Here is a 20,147-nt window from a genome sequence, read left to right on the forward strand (position 1 = left end):
ACCTCAGGACCATTTCCCAGAGCCATCCACCCACCCACACATAATACCCTAAACAATAAGAATCCATCCTCAATAGCACTGACACAAAAAAAAGTGCCGTTAAAATGGCTGATCTTACAAAAAGAATGATTCATTCACATCTTTAACTCAGAAACATGTGTGAAGAAGAATCTGTTGGGGTCAGAACGTTCAAGGTTTTTGTTTGTTTTCAACCATTTTGTTTTTCACCATTCTTTCACTTTGGTTACTAGTCTGAGAAGAGCAGGGGTTCTCAAAGTAGGGTCCGTGCCCCACAGCCAGGGGGTCCGGAAATAAATGGTCCCTATGATTCCCATAATGTGGAAAATGCGGACGGAATTGTGGAATTCAAATGCTCGATTACGTGAGATGCTTGTGGTGTTTGTGGCGTGTGCCATTTCACTATATAAGGACATTAACTTAATTTCCAGACCTGCACAGTCACTTCACCAGCATTGATAAAACTATCATCATATCAAATGCACACAGAAACTCAAAGGTCTTCACAACAAAAGTTTTGCTTATAATAAAAAAGTTTTGCTTTTAAAATAAAAGTTTGGTTTAAATTGAAGAAATTATAACAAATATATTACTAATATATTATAACAATTTATATCTTATACTATATATATATATATATATATATATATATATATATATATATATATATATATATATATATATATATATATATATATATATATATATATATATATATATATATATATATATACACACATACACACCTTGCTTTTAATTATTTTAACAAAATAAGAGCGATCATGCAAAATGTGTGTTATTTTTTACTTAGTACTGTCCTGAATAAGATATTTTGCATAAGAGATGTTTACATATAGTCAAAAATAGCTGAAATTATAAAAATGATCCACTCAAAAACTGACATACCTTTGATTCTAAATACTGTGTGTGGTTACCTGGATGATCCACAACTGTTTTTATGTTTTGTGATGGTTGTTCATGAGTCTCTTGTTTGAGTTAAACTGCCCAACATTCTTCAGAAAAATCCTTCAGGTCCTGCAAATTCTTCAGTTTACCAGCATCTTTTGCATATTTGAACCCTTTTCAGCAGTGACTGTATGAGTTTGCGATCCATCTTTTCACACTGAGGACAACTGAGGGACTCAAACATAAATATTAAAAAAGGTTCAAACATTCACTGATGCTCCAGAAGAAAACATGATGCATTAAGAACCAGGGGGTGAAAACTTTTGAACAAGATGAAGATGTCCAAATTTGTTTTATTTTGTTTAAATATCTATTTTTTTCATTTAGTACTGCCCATCGGAAGCTACAGAAGATACTCACATGTTTCCCGGAAGACAAATTAAGTAAAATTTATCGATCAAATTCAAAAAGTTTTCACCGCCCGGGTCTTAATGCATTGTGTTTCCTTCTAACTTGTTCATTCCATGCCTAGAAGTCTTGGTGCTGTCACTAAAAATCATGGAGGCCATACAAACTACTAGATGTAATAGTTTCTGTTGTGGGGTGTACTCATTTTTGCAATCCCTAATTTGAGTAAAACTGAAAAATGTGTAATCTAAGTTATATTATTAACCTTACTTTCATGTTAGAAGTTAAACAGATGTTATATTAAACTTAGTCTTGTCAACATTTTGGAAATTGTATTTGTGTTCATTGAGATATTGTTTAAAATGTTACTTTTCAAAGGTGGTGTACTCATTTATGCTGAGCACTGTATATATATATATATATAATATATATATATATATATATATATATATATATATATATATATATATATATATATATATATACACAGTATATACAGTATAGTCTACAGTATAGTCTCTTCATTATAATGTAACAAGAAAATACAGGAAATTTGTATACAGAATTTGGTTTACACAAAGTGGTTTAACTGCTCAGATCAACAACCATCACAAAACAAAACAAAAACACAGCCGTGGATCATACAGGTAACAACACACAGTATTAAGAATCAAGGCTATGTAAACTTTTGAGTGGGGTGATTTTTTATAAATTCAGCTATTTTTTTGTCTTGTGAACTATATGTAAACATCTTTTATGTAAAATATCTTATTGAGGACATTACTAAATAAAAAATAACATGCATTTTGTCTGATCCCTCTTATTTTTAAATAATTAAAATTAACATTTTGCAGATTCTGCAAGGGGTTCACAAACATTCAAGCAGCACTGTATATACATATATACACAAATATATATATATATATATATATATATATATATATATATATATATATATATATATATATATATATATATATATATATACATATATATATATATGTGTGTGTATATATATAAAAATCTTGCTTGCATATATATATATATATATATATATATATACAGTGTCAGTGTGTGTGTGTGTGTGTGTGTGTGTGTGTGTGTGTGTGTGTATTGAGAACTGTCATCATTTACTGTATGCACCCTCAGGTATTTCATAACTTGTGTGGCCAAAATGAAAGTAAATGTTGACCAGAGCTATCAAGTAAGATTTGCAAGCAAGATTGTTATTTAACAACAAAATTCCAGGCTATTCTAGTCACAAAACTGTTGTATGGCTTCAGAAGACTTGGGATATAGCATATAAGTCGTATACTGACAGCTCCTGTTTATTGCTGGTTTCTTTTTATTGAAAAATGTTTAGGTACAAATATTCCTATTCCTAATTAAACTCAGATACAGCTACATATGAAACATCTTTGAAAAAAAAAAAAAAAAAAAAACTGTGAATTCCATCAAAAATCTACATACATCTACATAAATACATTGACTTTATTGCTGCCAAAAACAGGCAGCGTTTGTATTACAGCATATGCGGGTCTTCCTTCATTCCACTGCACACTGATTAACTGGTGAGACACAGACAACATGCTCTAAGGCAGAAGCCATAGGCCAGCAGTTCCACTCCATCGCTGGGCAGCACACCACAAAGACAGAGTAATTAGTAGCTTCTAATGGATACGTGTCATTAGAACAAGCTGGGAAAATACATCGGGGAGAGCAAGAGGAAGGGCCGTGTGTCAGAATGTCACAAGGCATGATTTTCAATTTAATCTCATGCTAAGAATGATAAATTTGGTTTCTGTTCACCTCATGGTAGAGATGCCTGTGATAGCGCCTGCGCTCGTATGTGAGTCACTCCCTTTTTCATCTTCAAGTTTGAATGTTCATGTTCCTATTTTATATTCCGCTGCTTTTTCCACATCATTTTTTTCCATTTTCTTTTTATAGTTTTACCATGTACAAATGAAATAGCTGCAGATCGATACTTTTTGTGCACTATACCCTCAAGAACATGAGGTCAGAGCCTTTAAATAATGATACTCTATCAAGCTTTCGCTCTATGTGTCCATAGCAACCACAAAAATCTTCATCCTTCCTGCTCTTCTGTCATGAAAAGCCACAAATTAACTTATGGTTCGGAAAGAATTAGATACTGTAAGAAAACTGGATTAAAGAAAGGACTGCATGAGGAAATTGTTTCAACTGTAATTAATAAATCCAGTTTAATGACAGCAACTTGAGCTGATTCAATGTCCAATTTTCCATTATTAAATAATGTGGTTTTGATTATTTTATGCAGACAGACGATTTTAACAAATAGCTGAAAGAGTGAATGAGACATATTGTCAAAGCATTTGATGGTTTAGAGAGGCACTTTGCCCTAGGATATAAAAAAATTACTTCCAGGCACATGGGCATCACTGTTTTTCTCTGATTCAATTTCTTCCTGTGTTTTAGAGCTAAATCATTATTCCTCAGCTGATGACTCACTTTTAGCCCTCAAATTCAACTGCCCCCTTATACTGACAGAAACAACAACATATGCTCCTGTGTGGCTCTAGCATGCCATAATATTGTAGTACACTTGCCACATTTTATTTCAATCGTAAAAACAAACATTTTAGAGGTCTCACATCTGTGTACTAGAACTACTCATTCATTTGGTTTACTGAAAGAAGCAGGAAGAAAGCTCCACTTGGTTAAAATCACCCACATCCACCCTGAAACATAAGTACAGAGATGGGGCTTTTGGGGGCGACTGGCTTGGAGAGAAAGAAATAGAAGCATGCAGATCGATAGTGACATTGGTGGAGGGATGCGAGTGTGCATGAGCAGAACAGGAGGTCATCAATGGTGGAGGAGCTGCGTCTCCCTCTTCCATCTGAAAAGCAGGCAGAGCTAAAGGGGAGGGAGAACATGACGACACGATGAGTCACAACAACTAGCTTCAGTATGCCTGGTGTGCCATTCAATACCAGTGAGAGGTAGATGCACAGAGAGAATGAAAACATGTAGATAAGGGAAAAAAAGATATATTAAAATCAAAACAGAAACCCTGTGTTAGGTTGGCCTTTACTGAAAGGGCTCCTGTTGGAGTAAAGAGGCTTAGTATTATCTGGCATCTGATGAGTTCAATAGATAATCATTACAACACTTCATCATGCCTATTTCTGTGATTATCTTGGAAAAACAGAGCAATAAAACTAGTCATATTGAATATGAGACATGACAGTAAGATTTTATATGTTTAAATCTGAAGTTAAATCTGAATATGTTCTCCAGTTCCAGGTAATATGTAATATGAATAAGCCATTGCTCTGTTTGTTTAAAAAAATCCAAACCGGCCCGATGTAGCAACATCATTTTTGCAATTCTTATCAGTGACGTTAGTTACACAGAAATTACACACTTTGGTTTCAACTACAAAATAGAAAAGTTTCACAATTTTTTATATTCATAAAATAGTTGACTAATGAAATAAACAATTTTTATTATAATTTATCACTTGATGTTTTGGTGCATTTAGGAGATTATTATACAGTAAATATCAAGTATGATTTATAGAAAGGAAATATGCCATCCATTAAGTATACTATATAAAGATCTTTTAAAATAAAAACATGCTTTACCCCTTTTTAGGCTAATAGATTATTATTATTATTATTATTATTATTATTTTAATTTCTAAAACAATAATATGTCCTCAACCATGTTTCGTACTTTTTTAAGAAGCATTAAAGTCTTCTGACATTTTCAGATGTCAAATCAGATCTATGATGACTGGTTCCCTTTCGATACTTCATTCGTACTGCATATGGGGAAAAGTCTCCCTTTTTCCCCGTCACTGAAGCCTTTTTCAATAACGCAGTGTAACTGCATCGCCATTGGTTCACTCATGAGAAGTTGTTGAACCAATGACGGCCCGGCATAGCTGCGCGGCCTATGGCGAGAAAGGGGCGGGGTTTAGTGCTATATAAGCGGGCGTTTCGCCATAGGATTTCAGTCCTTTCTCCTTCAGCGACGACTACACATCTCTTCGCTGATCTCCGCGCTGAAGCCGAAGAAGCTCGCCGCCTGGAAGAAGCAGCTCTCGCCGCCGTTGAAGAGGCCCCACAGCGGACCCAGCTGAGCCGCCGGACTACGACAGCGCCGGCGCCCTTGTGGACTGCCCCGAGCGCCGGCTTCAAGACGCCCGCCGCCTGCTTCCTGTCCCGGCTGCCGTCTCATCCGTCTCCTGCCGCCATCCGGCGCCCCCTCAGATAGCGTTTCTCCTTGCGGTTCTTACCGCTCTAAGAGCACTTCCTAAGCAGATTTGTCCGCTCTAAAAGAGCTTCCGCGGCCCTCGCCGCTCTAAAAGAGCCCCCCAATCGCCGTTTTCACGGCGCCGGCATTTTTTAATGCCGCATCACTCCTGTGATACCTGCAGAGCCCCTCTGCAGGACAGCGATGGACACGACGAGTGCGTTGGATGCCTGGGTAAGCCCCATGCGGAAGCCGCGCTCACCGACGCTTCATGCCCGCACTGCGAGTGCATGAGTCTGGCCTCGCGCTGCGAGGAAGAGACAGCGGGGTAGAGCGACCCAGTGCACGGAGTCGAGCAAGCTTACATCGGCCCAGCCCCCGCGTGCTTCGCCCTCTCCCACCAGAGAGCAGTCGCCCGTCAGATTCTCCCACCCTGAGCAGCGTCCCTCAGCATACGCAAGTGACCTTGTCTCATTCGGTGGATCAGACGAAGAGCCGCTAGATGAGTCCATGTCTCTCGCGGCTCCCGAAGCAGAAGGCTGGGCTGGCGAGTCGGACGACCCCACCCCCCCGCCTCCGCTGGAGCCCATTGAACACGCCTCGAGCATGGACGAACTTCTCCGCGTCCTCTCAAAAGCTGTGGAGGAGCAAGACCTGGATTGGGCTCCGCCGGAAGAGCCGTCACGTAGCCGCCTGGATGAGTGGTTCCTGCCGGGAAGACGCCAGGCCCCTCGCCAACGTGCTGCCCCGTTCTTCCCCGAGGTACACGAGGAGCTGACCAAGTCATGGCGCGCTCCCTACTCTGCCCGCCTGCACACCTCGCATCGTTCAGCCCTCACTACTGTGGACGGCGCTGAAGAAAAGGGCTACGAGCACCCGGCGCCCCTGGATGAAGCAGTAGCAGCTCACTTCTGTCCTCCCACGGCTGTGGGCTGGAAATCTAAGAGGGCCCTTCCTTCTAAGCCCTGCAGAACTACTTCCACCCTGGCCTTGCGAGCCTACGCATCTGCAGGCCAAGCTGCCTCGGCGCTCCACACTATGGCCATCTTCCAAGTGTTTCAAGCCATTTTTAGACGCCCCTGTCTCACCTTCCGGTCTCTTTGGGCCATCGGTAGAGGGTCTCACCGAGCGATTCACCGCAGCACAGAAGTCGTCTCAGGCAATGAGACACTTATTGCCGAAACGCTCCAGCTCCACATCTGCTTCAAGCCGACCCAGGCCTGCGCCGGCTCAGCAGAGTAAGCCTGCCCCCTCTGCCTCCCAGGCAGCACCGCCAATAGAGCAACGCCAGCGCTCTCGCTCTGCCAGACGCTCCCTCCCGAGACACCAGGGACCCCGGCCCAAGATTGCGCTGGACCCTGTGATGCCGAAGTCATCCTGATTTAAGAGGAAGGAAGAGGACGGGGGAATGTCTCGCTGCGGCCGGACCACCCCCAAAGCTCCTTTGCGTAGTTTCCCCTCCGCCTTCGTTTAAAGCCCTTTGAAGCTGCACTGGAACTGCCAATCAATCAATCAATCTTTATTTATAAAGCACATTTAAAATCAGCTGATGCTGACCAAAGTGCTGTACATGTCACAAAACATAAAAATAACATAAACAAAATATTCACAAAAAGCTAAGGAAAGGCTAAGGAAAAAAGAAATGTTTTCAAGGATGACTTGAATGTGGCAACAGAAGGGGCTAGCCTGATATATAAAGGTAGGCTATTCCATAATTTGGGTCCCACAACTGCAAAGGCCCGATCACCTCGTTTTTTAAGTCTAGTTCGTGGTACAACAAGTAAGCACTGGTCACATGATCTTAAGGTTCTTGACGGGGAGTGGCGAGAAAGTAAACTGGTCAAGTACTCAGGGGCAAGATTATTAAGAGCTTTATGAACATAAAGTACGATTTTTAAATCGACTCTAAATTTGATAGGAAGCCAGTGTAAGGCTGATAAGATGGGAGTAACAGACTCATGCTTGTGTGTCTTAGTGAGAAGTCTAGCTGCTGAATTTTGAACCAACTGTAATCGAGAAAGAGATGATTGGGAGACCCCATGATAAAGAGAATTACAGTTGTCCAAACGTGATATAACAGCAGCATGGATCAATGTTTGAAAATCACCTTTAGATAAAAATGATTTCACTTTTGATAGCTGTCGGAGATGGAAAAAACTGGATTTTACCACAGCACTAATCTGTTTATCGAATTTTAGGTTGTGGTCGAAAAGAACACCCAAATTCCTGGCACAAAGGGTTTCATAAGGAGTGAGAGAGCCACAATCAACATTAACAACGCTGTTTTCTGTAGGTCCGAACAAGATTATTTCTGTTTTATTTTCATTTAAGTTTAAAAAATTATTGGAAAGCCAAAGCTTAAGTTTCTTCAGGCAAGCCAGAAGTGGTTTTAGGCTGCTTCGATCATTATGTTTTAATGCGAAATAGAGCTGAGTGTCATCATCATATAAATGAAAAGACACTCAATACTTATTGAAGATAGAGGCAAGTGGAAGCATATATAAAGTAAACAAAACTGGTCCAAGGATTGATCCTTGAGGAACTCCAGAGTTAAGCGGTATGGCAGAGGAGGAGTACTGACCAATGCGAACATTGAACCATCTATTTGTGAGATAAGAGCGGAACCATTGTTGTAAAACAGTGCCACGAATGCCCACAGCTTTCTCAAGTCGCATAAGAAGTATCTCGTGATCCACTAAATCAAAAGCAGAACTAAGATCTAATAAGACTAAAGCCACAGGTCTTCCAGAATCAGTTTCCATAAAAATGTCACTTGAAACTCTCAACAAAGCAGATTCAGTACTATGTAATGCTTTAAAACCAGACTGAAATGTTTCCTGTACAGAGATCATCCATTGAAATGAATGATATGGAGAAAAATCCTAGAATGTTTACATCAAAAACCTTAATTTCTTTTCGACTGAAGATAGAAAGACATGGACATCTTGGATGACATAGGGGTGAGTAAATTATCAGCAAAAGTTTATTTAAAAGTGGAGTAATCCTTTAAGGGCCGGAGATCAGCTGACCGTAGCAGCTCAAAGGGCGGACACTTGAGGGCTGCGAGGACAGTGGAGAGGTCCCAAGAGGGAACGGTAAGTGGTCTAGGGGGGTTAAGACACCTAGCACCTCTTAGGAAATGGACAATGAGGCCGTTTCTTCCCACCGTCTGGCCAGCGATAGGGGCATGAAACGCTCCAATGGCTGCAACGTAGACCTTGAGCGTGGTAGGGGTGAGACCTCTGTCCAGCCGTTCTTGGAGGAAAGACAATATCTGAGATATGTTACTCTCCACAGGGTCGACGCTGCGCGTTGAGCACCAGTCAACGAAGACCGACCATTTTTTGAGCATAGAGACGCCTGATAGACGGAGCCCTAGCTTCAGAAATGGTGTGCAGAATGTTCCTGGAGAGATCTATCGGCTCCCATTTAGGGACCACAGGTGCAGAGCCCATAGCTCGGGCTGGGGGTGCCAGATCGTCCTCTTTGCCTGAGAGAGGAGGTCTCGTCTCAGGGGGATTGGCCATGGGGCTCTCGTGGAGAGCCTGAACAGCTCCGAGGACCAGATTTGGGTCCTCCAGAGTGGGGGCACCAGGAGGACTCTGTGTTTGTCTTCCCTAATCCGTTCGATGACGCAAGGAATCATCGCGATCGGGGGAAAGGCATATAGGAGGAGCCTGGGCCAGTCATGGGCCAGCGCATCCCTTTCCTTTGAAAAGAAGGTTGGGCAGTGAGAAGTGTCTTCTGAGTCGAAGAGGTCTACCTCTGCCTTCCCGAAGATTTCCCATATTTTTTGAACCATCTGGGGATGGAGCATCCACTCGTCCGAGGGGACATTGCGCCGTGACAGCATGTCTGCCTCCAAGTTCGATTTTCCAAGTAAGTGGGTCGCTCTGAGCGACTGTAGCCTGGGCGCTGCCCATTCGAGGAGGCGCTTTGTCAGGGCACAAAGGCGGCTGGACGACAGGCCTCCCTGGTGATTTATATACGACACGACCGTCATGCTGTCCGATTGGACCAAGACGTGGTGTCCTTTCAGGAACCTCTGGAACGCAGCCAGGGCGCATTCTACTGCCAGCATCTCGAGGCAGTTAATGTGCAGATGGCTCTGCTCATGGGACCACGAGCCGGAGGCCGGTCTGCCCTCGAAAACGGCTCCCCAACCCGTGTTGGAGGCGTCCGTCGAGAGCACCCTCCTTCTTGACACCGCCTGAAGGGGAACTCCACGCTTGAACCAGCTGGGGTCTGTCCAAGGTCTCAGAGTTGTGACACAGGCCTGATTGACCCTGACTAAGAAGCGGCCATGCAGCCAAGCATGCAGTGGAACCCTGAGTTTCAGCCAGTATTGCAGAGGCCGCATTCGGAGGAGGCCGAGCTGCAGAGAGTAGCCGCGGGATATGGTACAGATGACACACTGTGACACTTCTGGGATGGCTTGCCAGGCCTCCAGGCCGTGTGACCAGTGGCTGAATAGCGTCCGGTGACAGACCGCTGTGCAGGGGTCTTTGCACCGTCGTTACAGGATGAGGAAATGTGCTCTCTTTTTGGGAATTTAAAAATATTGGGTTCGCCATTAAAACGGCGGTTTTTGTGGGCGCAACATTCGTGGGCCCAGGGCACGTGACCCGATGATTCCCAACACCCGGAACTAAGCGAGGTGGCGGGGAATGCATGCGAGAGAGCTTTTGGGGTGGTCCGGCCGTGGCGAGACTTAACCCCATCCTTTTTCTTCCTTGTAGATCAGGAAGACGCCGGAGGCGTCGGGTCCAGCACTATCCTAGGCCGGGGACCCTGGCGTCTCGGGAGCGTGGAGCGATTCGCAGGGCGGGCTCACTGGCGCTGATCCTTAGGTGGCGCTGCTTGAGATGCGGAAGGGGCAGGTTTGCTCTGGAGCTGGGTTGGCGCAGGTTTGGACGGACTTGCAGCGGATGAAGAGCTGGAGCACTGCTGTAAATGTCGCATTGCTTGGGACGATTTCTGCGCCGCGGAGAAGCACTCGGTGAACCCTTCCACAGCTGGCTCGAAGAGACCTGAGGGTGAGACAGGGACATCCAGGAAGGCCATCTTGTCTGCATCCTTAATCTCTGTGAGGTTGAGCCAAAGATGGCGCTCCAACACAACCAAATTGGCCATGGACCTCCCTATGGCCTGGGCCGTGGTCTTCGTGGTGCGCAGGGCCAGGTCAGTGACGCTGCGTAGGTCATGGAAGGCCGGCGCATCAATTCCAGACTTGTCCAGGGTACGGAGGAGTTAGGCCTGGAAGACCTCAAGGATGGCCATCTTGTGTAGCGCTGATGCAGCTTGCCCTGCTGAGGAGTACGCTCGGCCGGCAATGGCGGAGGTCGTACGGCAGGGCTTGGAGGGAAGGGCCCTCTTGCTTTTCCAGCCCACGGCCACGGGCGGGCAGAGGTGAGCGGCCACGGCCTCGTCCAGACGTGGCATCTGCTCGTAGCCCTTCTCATGTGAGCCGTCAACCGAGGTGAGAGCCGCGGGTGAAGAAGTGCGAAGGCGGGCGAAGTAGGGAGCGCGCAATGACTTCGTCAGCTCTGCGTGGACCTTAGTGAAGAAGGGTGCAGATCGCTGGTGAGGGGTCTGGTGGGGCCCCGGCAGAAACCACTCATCCAGCCTACTGCGAGTCGGCTCTTCAGGTGCAGCCCATTCCAGGTCGAGGCCTTGGAGAGGATGCGGAGTAATTCGGCGTCCGTTCCTGGCCTGGAGTCAATGGGCTCTAGTGACGGCAGGGGGGCGGGCTCCTCCTCGCTGTCCCACTCCTCCGGTTCAGATGCTGTGAGCGACATGGAGTCGTCGAGCTGCTCATTCTCCGAGCCGCCGAAGGAGATGAGGTCACTCGCTTCCGCTGAGGGACGCTGCTCCGGGCGTGCGAAGAGGACGGGGGAAGGCTCTCTCGCGGAAGATGGAAAGGTAGGCGGGCGCTGGGCCGGCGTAAGCACCCCCAACTCCAGGCGCTGAGCTCCTCTGCCTCGCTGTCTCTTCCTAGCCGGCTCGCGGGAGGAAGAAGACGGGAAGGCACGGGAGGGGGAGCCGCTTTCAGTTAAGAAAGCGATCCTAGCGCGGAGAGAAGCGAGATTCATGCACTCGCAGTGCGGGCATGAAGTCTCGGTGAGCGCAGCTTCCGCGTGGGGCTTGCCCAGACATCCGACATACTCACCATGGCTGTCATCATCCTGCAGAGGGGCTTTGCAGGTGCCACAAGTGTGGCGCAGCATTTTAAACAACGCCGCCGCCGTTAAAACGGCGCTTGGGTGGGCTCTTTTAGAGTGGTATAGACCGCGGAAGAAGCTCTTAGCAGCGGCGGTAGAATCCGCTTGAAGGCGCTTTAAAGCTCGCCGGATGGCAGCAGGAGACTCGCTGAGAGAGAAACCGGAAGCTCGCGGCGGGCGGTCGAGAGCGGCACTCTGGGCGGCTCTGTTAACTCTGCGAAGCCTCTTCTACGACGGAGAGAGAGCTCGTTCCAGGAAATCCAGCGAAGCGTAGTCGTCGCTGAAGGAGAGAGAACTTAGGCTCGCGTGACTACGCCGTGCCGTCATTGGTTCAAAGAGTTTCATTCCTTTGAGCCAATAGATGTGCAGTTTCACTGCGCTATTGAAAAAGGCTTCAGCAAGGAGGAAAAAGGAGCTTTTCCCCATACGCGGTATGAGTGAGAGTATCGAAAGGGAACCGAGAGATTTCTGTCCCTCCAATGACAGTCTACGCAACTATCACGCAATTCATATGGATTAGTTTTACGATCTCTTTATGAACTTTTTGAAGCATCAAAGTGGTAGTTATTAAAGCAAAGAATGTTCCTTTTGTGATTTTATGATTAAGAAGGATTCTTACGAATGACCATGATGCTCCTATGACTTGCCCAACTGAAGTCTGCACAGGTGCAATCTACTATAGAATAGTTTATGGAGCATTACGTTGCCACTTTTTTCTTGTCACTTTGACTGAGTAGGCCAAGTTGCTGAACAGCATTTGAAGTTGCCGGATCTTAAACTTACAGTACATGTAAATAGTACATTAAACTCTTATTTCAAAGCAATCAATGAAAACAGAATTGTTCATTAAATGTGATCTCTTTCAAATTCCATTGACACATACAGTGCAAATAGATATATGGATACTTTTATGAGAATGAAGTGCATTATCTGATCTTTAGTAATGATTCATCTCTTTGTCCGTACATCTTTGGTCATGACTCTTCATTTTCCAAATGAAAAAAAAAAAAAAAAAATGCTTTCAGTAATTCATTACTTTTTTGATTCTCTTAAAGATTATCCTCTCACTATACGGAATGGCCCTCTAGTATCCATAAAAATGCCTTCTGGAGAGCATGTCTTCTCTTTAATCTTGGCCTAAAGGGAAATAGAGAGGTATGAGCTGAGGAGAGAGCATGGAGAACAAGAAAAAAAAAAAAAAATAAATACAAAAGAGAAAAAAATAAATAAAAAGAAAACAAAATATACACCTATAATAAAACAAAATAATAATATATATATTAAAAAAAAACTAAACTAAACTAAAACAACACATATGTACATACTGTATATATGCAAAATAATTTATTTCATAGCTACTTGATTTCCCCACTAGTGTGTAGTCACTTGATTAGTAGAAATCTACCTGGAAGGCCCAACTTATGGTGTAGTATTGTAGCAGTATTGTAGCAGAACTTGCATCATGAACAAAAGAGAACACTCCAAAGAACTCTGTGAAAAAGTACTTGAAAAGCACAAGGCAGGGGCTTAAAGAAAAAAGTTTTCCAAGTCACTACATATCCTTTGTAGTACTGTTACATCAAAAATGGAAAAAGTATAGCACAGTTGTATATCTACAAGAATGTCCTAAAAAAACTGAGTGACCAAAGAAACTGAAGGAGTAAGGTAAGCCACTAAAAGACCAATGACTACTTACAAGCTTCAATGGCTGAGATTGGAAAGCATACAACAGCCTTTGGCTGGCATGTGGGAGACTCTGAAGCCAGCTGGAAGAAGGTTCTATAGACTGATGAGACCAAAATTGAGGTTTTGCCACCAGACTAAACTCCATGTTTGGCATAAAAATCATCAGAAACACACCCTCCCTATGGTGAAGCATAATGGTGGGAGCCTCACACTCTGGGAACATTTCTCTCCAACAAACACTGAAAGTGGGCAAAACAATGTAGCAATAAACAGGGAAATCTTGAAGGAAAACATGATGGAGCCTGCAAGACACCTGCGACTTGAGAGAAGAGGATCTACCAAAGCTTTAAAAGATTAGGCAGAGTCTACAATCCAACTGTGAATTCACTGGTGGACAAGGTTTGAAAAACGACTTCATGAAATCTGACTGAGCTTGAGCAATTCTGCAAAGAAGAATGGAGACAAATTTTAGTGGTCAGATGTGCAAAGCTGTGCAACATAGGCTCAGTGCTGTAATTGCAACCAACTAAAAAACAGTAACAAGGAGGAGATGAACACGTATGCATTTTGACCAATTTGTTGTCACTTTGATATGAAATAAGAGAGAGGAAAAAGCAAAATCAATCCTCTCTGGTTCAATAGGGGGTGAACACTTATAGGCACAGTGTGTAGGGAAAAAGAGAAAATAGAAATTGGCCTAAAGAATTGACCCTCAACACCACTTCAGAGATTGTAGGGTTTTTTCAAGCCATTGAGCCGTTAAGTCATCTTTGCTCTTTGGCTTGGCTACAGTGCTGGAGTCATGAGTGGATGAGACAAGGGCACAGTGTGCAACAATTGTGGGTTAAGTGCCTTCCTCTAGGGTAGAACCACAGGGACATCAGAACCAGCTGCTCTTCTGTACCCTTAAACAGTGCTCAAATTGAAGGGAAGAGTAGCTCTTAAATCTCATTCACAAACATTCAAACAGGGTGCATAAAGATGGTTGCACCAGGTTTGACATCAATGATGTCATTAATGCTTGTGTACATTTTAACCTGGAACATAGAACTCACCAAGTTTCAATATGTGGAAAATGATTACTTTCGGTCTGTTCCTCAAACAAAGTGCATGATACTTTTATGGTGCTTTTTGTCAGCTCAACAGCACCAGTCCCCATTCACTTTCACTGTATGGATAAGAGCATGATGACCCGAATTCTGCACAGACTTAATGTCATTTGTTCAATGATCATATTTATTTATTTTTTATTTAATTTTGTTTTTCTATTATTATTAAATCCATATATCTAGGGTGTTTTCCTAGCTATAGGCTGAGATGCTGGGATAGGCTCCAGAATCCCTGCAACCCTAATATAAATGTAAATAAACAATAAACACACATATATATATTTAAATCCTGACAAAACCACTGGCCACAAAAGTGAGTACACCCCTAAGTGAAAATGTCCAAATTGGGCCAAATTAGCCATTTTCTCTCCACGGTGTCATGTGACTCATTAGTGTTACAAGGTCTCAGGTGTAAATGGGAAGCAGGTGTGTTAAATTTAGTGTTATCACTCTCAATCTCTTATACTGGTCACTGGAAGTTCAACATGGCACCTCATAGAAAAGAACTCTCTGAGGATCTGAAAAAAGATTTGTTGCTCTACATAAAGATGGTGTAGGCTATAAGAAGATTGCCAAGACCCTGAAACTGAGCTGCAGCATGGTGGCCAAGACCATACAGCGGTTTAACAGGACAGGTTCCACTCAGAACAGGCCTCACCATGGTTGACCAAAGAAGCTCAGCGTCATACCCAGAGGTTGTGTTTGGGAAATAGACGTATGAGTTCTGCCAGCATTGCTGCAGAGGTTGAAGGAGTGGGGGGGTGAGCCTGTCAGTGCTCAGATCATATGCCGCACATTGCATCAAATTGGTCTGCATGGCTGTCGTCCCAGTAAGAAGCCTCTTCTAAAGATGATGCACAAGAAAGCCCACAAACAGTTTGCTGAAGACAAGCAGACTAAGGACATAGATTACTGGAACCATGTCCTGTGGTCTGATGAGACCAAAATAAACTTATTTGGTTCAGATGGTGTCAAGCGTGTGTGGCGGCAACCAGGTGAGGAGTACAAAGACAAGTGTGTCTTGCAGTCAAGCACGGTGGTGGGAGTGTCACCCACTGGCACTGGGGAGCTACAGTTCATTGAAGGAACCATGAATGAGGGTAAAGGTGATGGACTGGCCAAGCATGTCTCCAGACCTAAACACTATTGAGCATCTGTGGGGCATCCTCAAACAGAAGGTGGAGGAGCACAAGGTCTCTAACATCCACCAGCTCCATGATGTCATCATGGAGGAGTGGAAGAGGACTCCAGTGGCAACCTGTGAAGCTCTGGTGAAGTCCATGGCAAAGAGGGTTAAGGCAGTGCTGGATAATAATGGTGGCCACACAAAATATTGACACTTTGGGCCCAATTTGGACATTTTCACTTAGGTGTGTACTCACTTTTGTGGCCAGTGGTTTAGACATTAATGGCTGTGTGTTGAGTTATTTTGAGGGGACAGCAAATTTACACTGTTATACAAGCTGTACTCCCACTACTTTACATTGTAGCAAAGTGTCATTTTATGTAAAGATATAATAAAATATTTACAAAAATGTGAATGGTGTACTCACTTCTGTGAGATTTTATATATATATATATATATATATATATATATATATATATATATATATATATATATATATATATATATGACACCTTGAACATTTCATTTCAGACACCTTAAACATTTCATTCATTAATACAGTTTATTAACTATAGTTTTAATAAATGGTAATAAAATATGACAAGATCTCAGAGTTAAACTGTCAGAAAAAAATAATCTTAATTGTGTCAGATAACACTTAAGCAAAACATGGTCAGGTCAAAGTGTCTGAATAATTTTTGGTTCAAAATTTTTATCAATTTTACTGGTAGTCAACTGTATGAAGAATTTTTGGGTATAATATGTCACAGTTTACTTTATTTTGCTATCCTCACTAGACCCCTGAAGGTGTGCTGTGGGATTTTAGCAGCAGATCCTTTAAGTCCTGTAAGTTTTGAGGTGGGGCCTCCATGGATCGGACTTGTTTGTTCAGCACACCCCACAGATGCTCGATTGGACTGAGATCTGGGGAATTTGGAGGCCAAGTCAACATCTCAAACTCTTTGTTGTGTTCCTCAAACCATTCCTGAACCATTTTTGCTTTGTGGCAGAGCACATTATCCTGCTGAAAGAGGCCACAGCCACCAGGGAATACCATTACCATGAAAGGGTGTACATGGTCTACAAAAATGCTTAGGTAGTTGGTACGTGTCAAAGTATCATCCACATAGACGTCAGGACCCAAGGTTTTCCAGCAAAACATTGCCCAAAGCATCACACTGCCTCCGCCAGATTACCTTCTTCCCATAATGCATCCTGGTGCCATGTGTTACCCAGGTAAGCGACGCACACACCCGGCAATCCACATGATGTAAAAGAAAAAGTGATTCATCAGACCAGGCCACCTTCTTCCATTGCTCTGTGGTCCAGTTCTGATGCTCACGTGGCCACTGTTGGTACTCTCAACGGTGTACAGGGGTCAGCATGGGCACCCTGACTGGTTTGTGGCTATGCAGCCCCATACGCAACAAACTGTGATGCACTGTGTACTCTGACACCTTTCTATCAGAATCGGCATTAACTTCTTGAGCAATTTGAGCTACAGTAGCTCGTCTGCAGGATCAGATCACACGGGCCAGCCTTCGCTCCCCACATGCGTCAATGAGCCTTGGTCACCCATGACCCTGTCACCGGTTCACCTCTGTTCCTTGCTTGGACCGCTTTTGATAGATACTGTCGTCTATCCATCACAATTTGGCCCTTGTCAAACTCACTCAAATCCTTACGCTTGCCCATTTTTCCTGCTTCTAACACATCACTTTGAGGACAAAATGTTCACTTGCTGCATAATATATCCCACCCACTAACAGGTGCTTATGAGATATATATATATATATATATATATATATATATATATATATATATATATATACACATATATATATACACACATATATATACACATATATACATATATATATATACATATATATATATACACACACACACAATTTCTATTCTTCTAAAAAATGTAATATGAATATTATAGATGCATCAAGATCACTTCTCTGACAAATAAACTAAATGATATTTGTTACCTAGTTTTTTGTTAGACAACACACACAACATAGAAACAACTGTCATGGAGGATGCCCATCTTCACCCAATAAGAATAGTTAAACGTATGACTGTTTATACATTTGAACCACAATAATTATTGCTTCTCTTCATACTGAACAGTCCTGTGCATAAAAAATTACAATTAGCAAATATTTTTTAAACTAACATTAGCAATAGGCCATGAAAAGTGAAGCTGCCACTGTCCCTAATGTCTTTACCACCTCAAACCAAAGAGTAAATAAATGGGGTTTAAATGATATGTTTAAAATTGTTCTTATTTCTTTGTATTCAAGAGGGTCTACCTTTCCTCAAGCTTCATTAGACATCTAAAGATTTCACTGGATAGCCAATGGGGTGAAATGGGACATTTCGCTATACGCTTGGAGCGTGACAGTTAAAGAGGCCGAAGGGACACCAAGATTTTTTCCGTGGTGTCACTGCGCAGTTAATTACCCACAAGTGACACCTCGTCAGCTCACCTGTGGATTTTTGTAAATCAGTGAGAGGTTTCTCAGCTACTTGGCTTGAGTAGGCGGCATCTTATTGTGCTCCATGCATCTGTACTCCTACTCCCATGTGAGTACACTACACTAAGACACACACTGAATCTTCCCACGTGTTAAGAAGCCCTCTCTGAGTAAACTTAACTTTGACATTTGCCACAATATTTCATTAACAACTCATATAAGGACATGACAACACAACATATTCTGTGTGTCCAAAAATAACATTTTAAAATTAATCTCTCACAATGGTTCAAACCATGCTTCCGATCTGTTTCTTATTTTAACGTAAAAGCCATTAAAGTATTCTCCTCCTCGGAAGCCTATAACGACACACTAAAGCAAAGCAAAGATCAATCAGTAACATCCTCAAGCTAAACTTTATAACCTTGATGGCTTTGAAGGAGTTGTCTCTTCCTCTAAACCATAGTGACGCAAGATGCAACATCCCAGTATCAAATGCGACAACCTCTGACTACCTCTACCATGACGAAAGCACAGAGCAAGCCCAAAATAGCGTACCAGTCCCGTGGGACAACCACTGGGTGTTGGCTCGGAGCATCTCTGCTTTTTTTTTTTTTTTTATCCAGTTTTCTCTGAAGCTCTCTTTTCTCCTGGTCACAGGTTTTGTTTACGTGCAGGGCCAACGGGTGAATGGCATTGAAGCAAGAATTTTTAGCTGGATAAAATAAAACAAGACTAAAAAATTTATGTCTCCTGCAGCATAGTCAGACAGCAATCTTTTTTATGGAACACTGCCCCTTTAAGAAACCTGCCTTCACCACTGCCGGAGATGGACGTAACAACTCCCTGAAGGATTTGGCTATAATGGGCTTGGCATTTGCAATGGTGATTGACACTGAAGACGAAGTGAGTCATCTGCATTGATATTTCATACAGAGTGGTGTTGAAGGCCGGGCTCCCTGGTCTTCCTGGACCGATGCAGCTTTGGGAAGAGAAGAGAGGTGAGACGTAAAGCAACAATGTGAGAGATTGCAACAGAAGAGCTCAGTGGTCTTTCACAAAGAGAAAAAATCCATATCGCCTCTTTCAGTGACATGTCACAGGTCAGGGACATAGAAAAGGGTCTGCTAAACGAGGTTGGGGATAAAACGAGGCCTTCCAAGCTGCATTTTCTGCCTTCGCCAGCAGAGGGGACAGGAGAGTAAGGAGTTACTCTGAATTTCAAAGTACACTCAGGAGGGTTACAACCGCCTGACAAAGACGTTTCCAGTCAAGCACACTCTGTCACGGCCTGCCAAACTACCGTTTGAGTGAAAAACACAAGACATGCATTACAGAACAGATGACCCACACGTATTAGCAAACAGTGGCAGTCGAGTACCACTTCCCGACTTGGCATATAGTACCGACAAACATGGAGCAGGACCAGAGACAGAGAGATGAGTCAATAGACCTGTCTCTCAATTGCTTGTTACAATAAGTGAAGAAGGCCAGCAACCTGAGAGATGGTACAAATTCTACCTGTGTCTCCCATGCCCAGTTCAGTTACAGCAGGGGATCTAAAATGTCAACCGGGGAAGTTTTGGAAATATCTCCTTACACCAACAGACGCACCATTAAGGAGAGAGACCAACTAGAACAGGATCGCTTTTCCTCATCATGTGGTTGCCATGGCGCAAAGGAGAAGGGGGGGGGGGGGGGTGGAAACGGGTGACTTGTTACTTTTTTTTCCATTCTGTGTTCAAGCTCGACACAAGATTCAGTTTACATGTAATTTGTAGGAGCGCTAATGGAGTGCATGTATCTGTCAGGCACCCCACTTGCAAGCTTGTGGTTCAATATATAGGTGGATGGCAAAAAAATTGTGCTATTTACCCTCAAGCAATATGTTGGCTCTATGGCGTCTCTGAACATGAATGTAGTATCAAAACTACAGGTGCCA

The 20,147-nt window shown here is 43.4% G+C and overlaps 1 protein-coding gene across 4 annotated transcripts in view; it reads right to left on the minus strand.

The window, feature by feature from the left end:
- mettl15 (methyltransferase 15, mitochondrial 12S rRNA N4-cytidine) overlaps positions 1-20,147 on the minus strand; it is a 117,813-nt gene that overhangs the window by 57,041 nt on the left and 40,625 nt on the right. Inside the window, exon 2 of one of the 4 annotated variants that reach the window (XM_067400793.1) lies at positions 12,835-12,935. The exons of the other annotated variants lie outside the window; for them this stretch is intronic. The gene's annotated coding sequence lies outside the window, so the exon portion shown is untranslated. The remainder of the gene's footprint in view (positions 1-12,834; positions 12,936-20,147) is intronic. 4 annotated transcript variants of the gene reach the window in all.

The sequence above is a fragment of the Chanodichthys erythropterus genome, chromosome 11 (assembly GCF_024489055.1).
Source record: "Chanodichthys erythropterus isolate Z2021 chromosome 11, ASM2448905v1, whole genome shotgun sequence".
NCBI lineage: Eukaryota > Metazoa > Chordata > Actinopteri > Cypriniformes > Xenocyprididae > Chanodichthys > Chanodichthys erythropterus.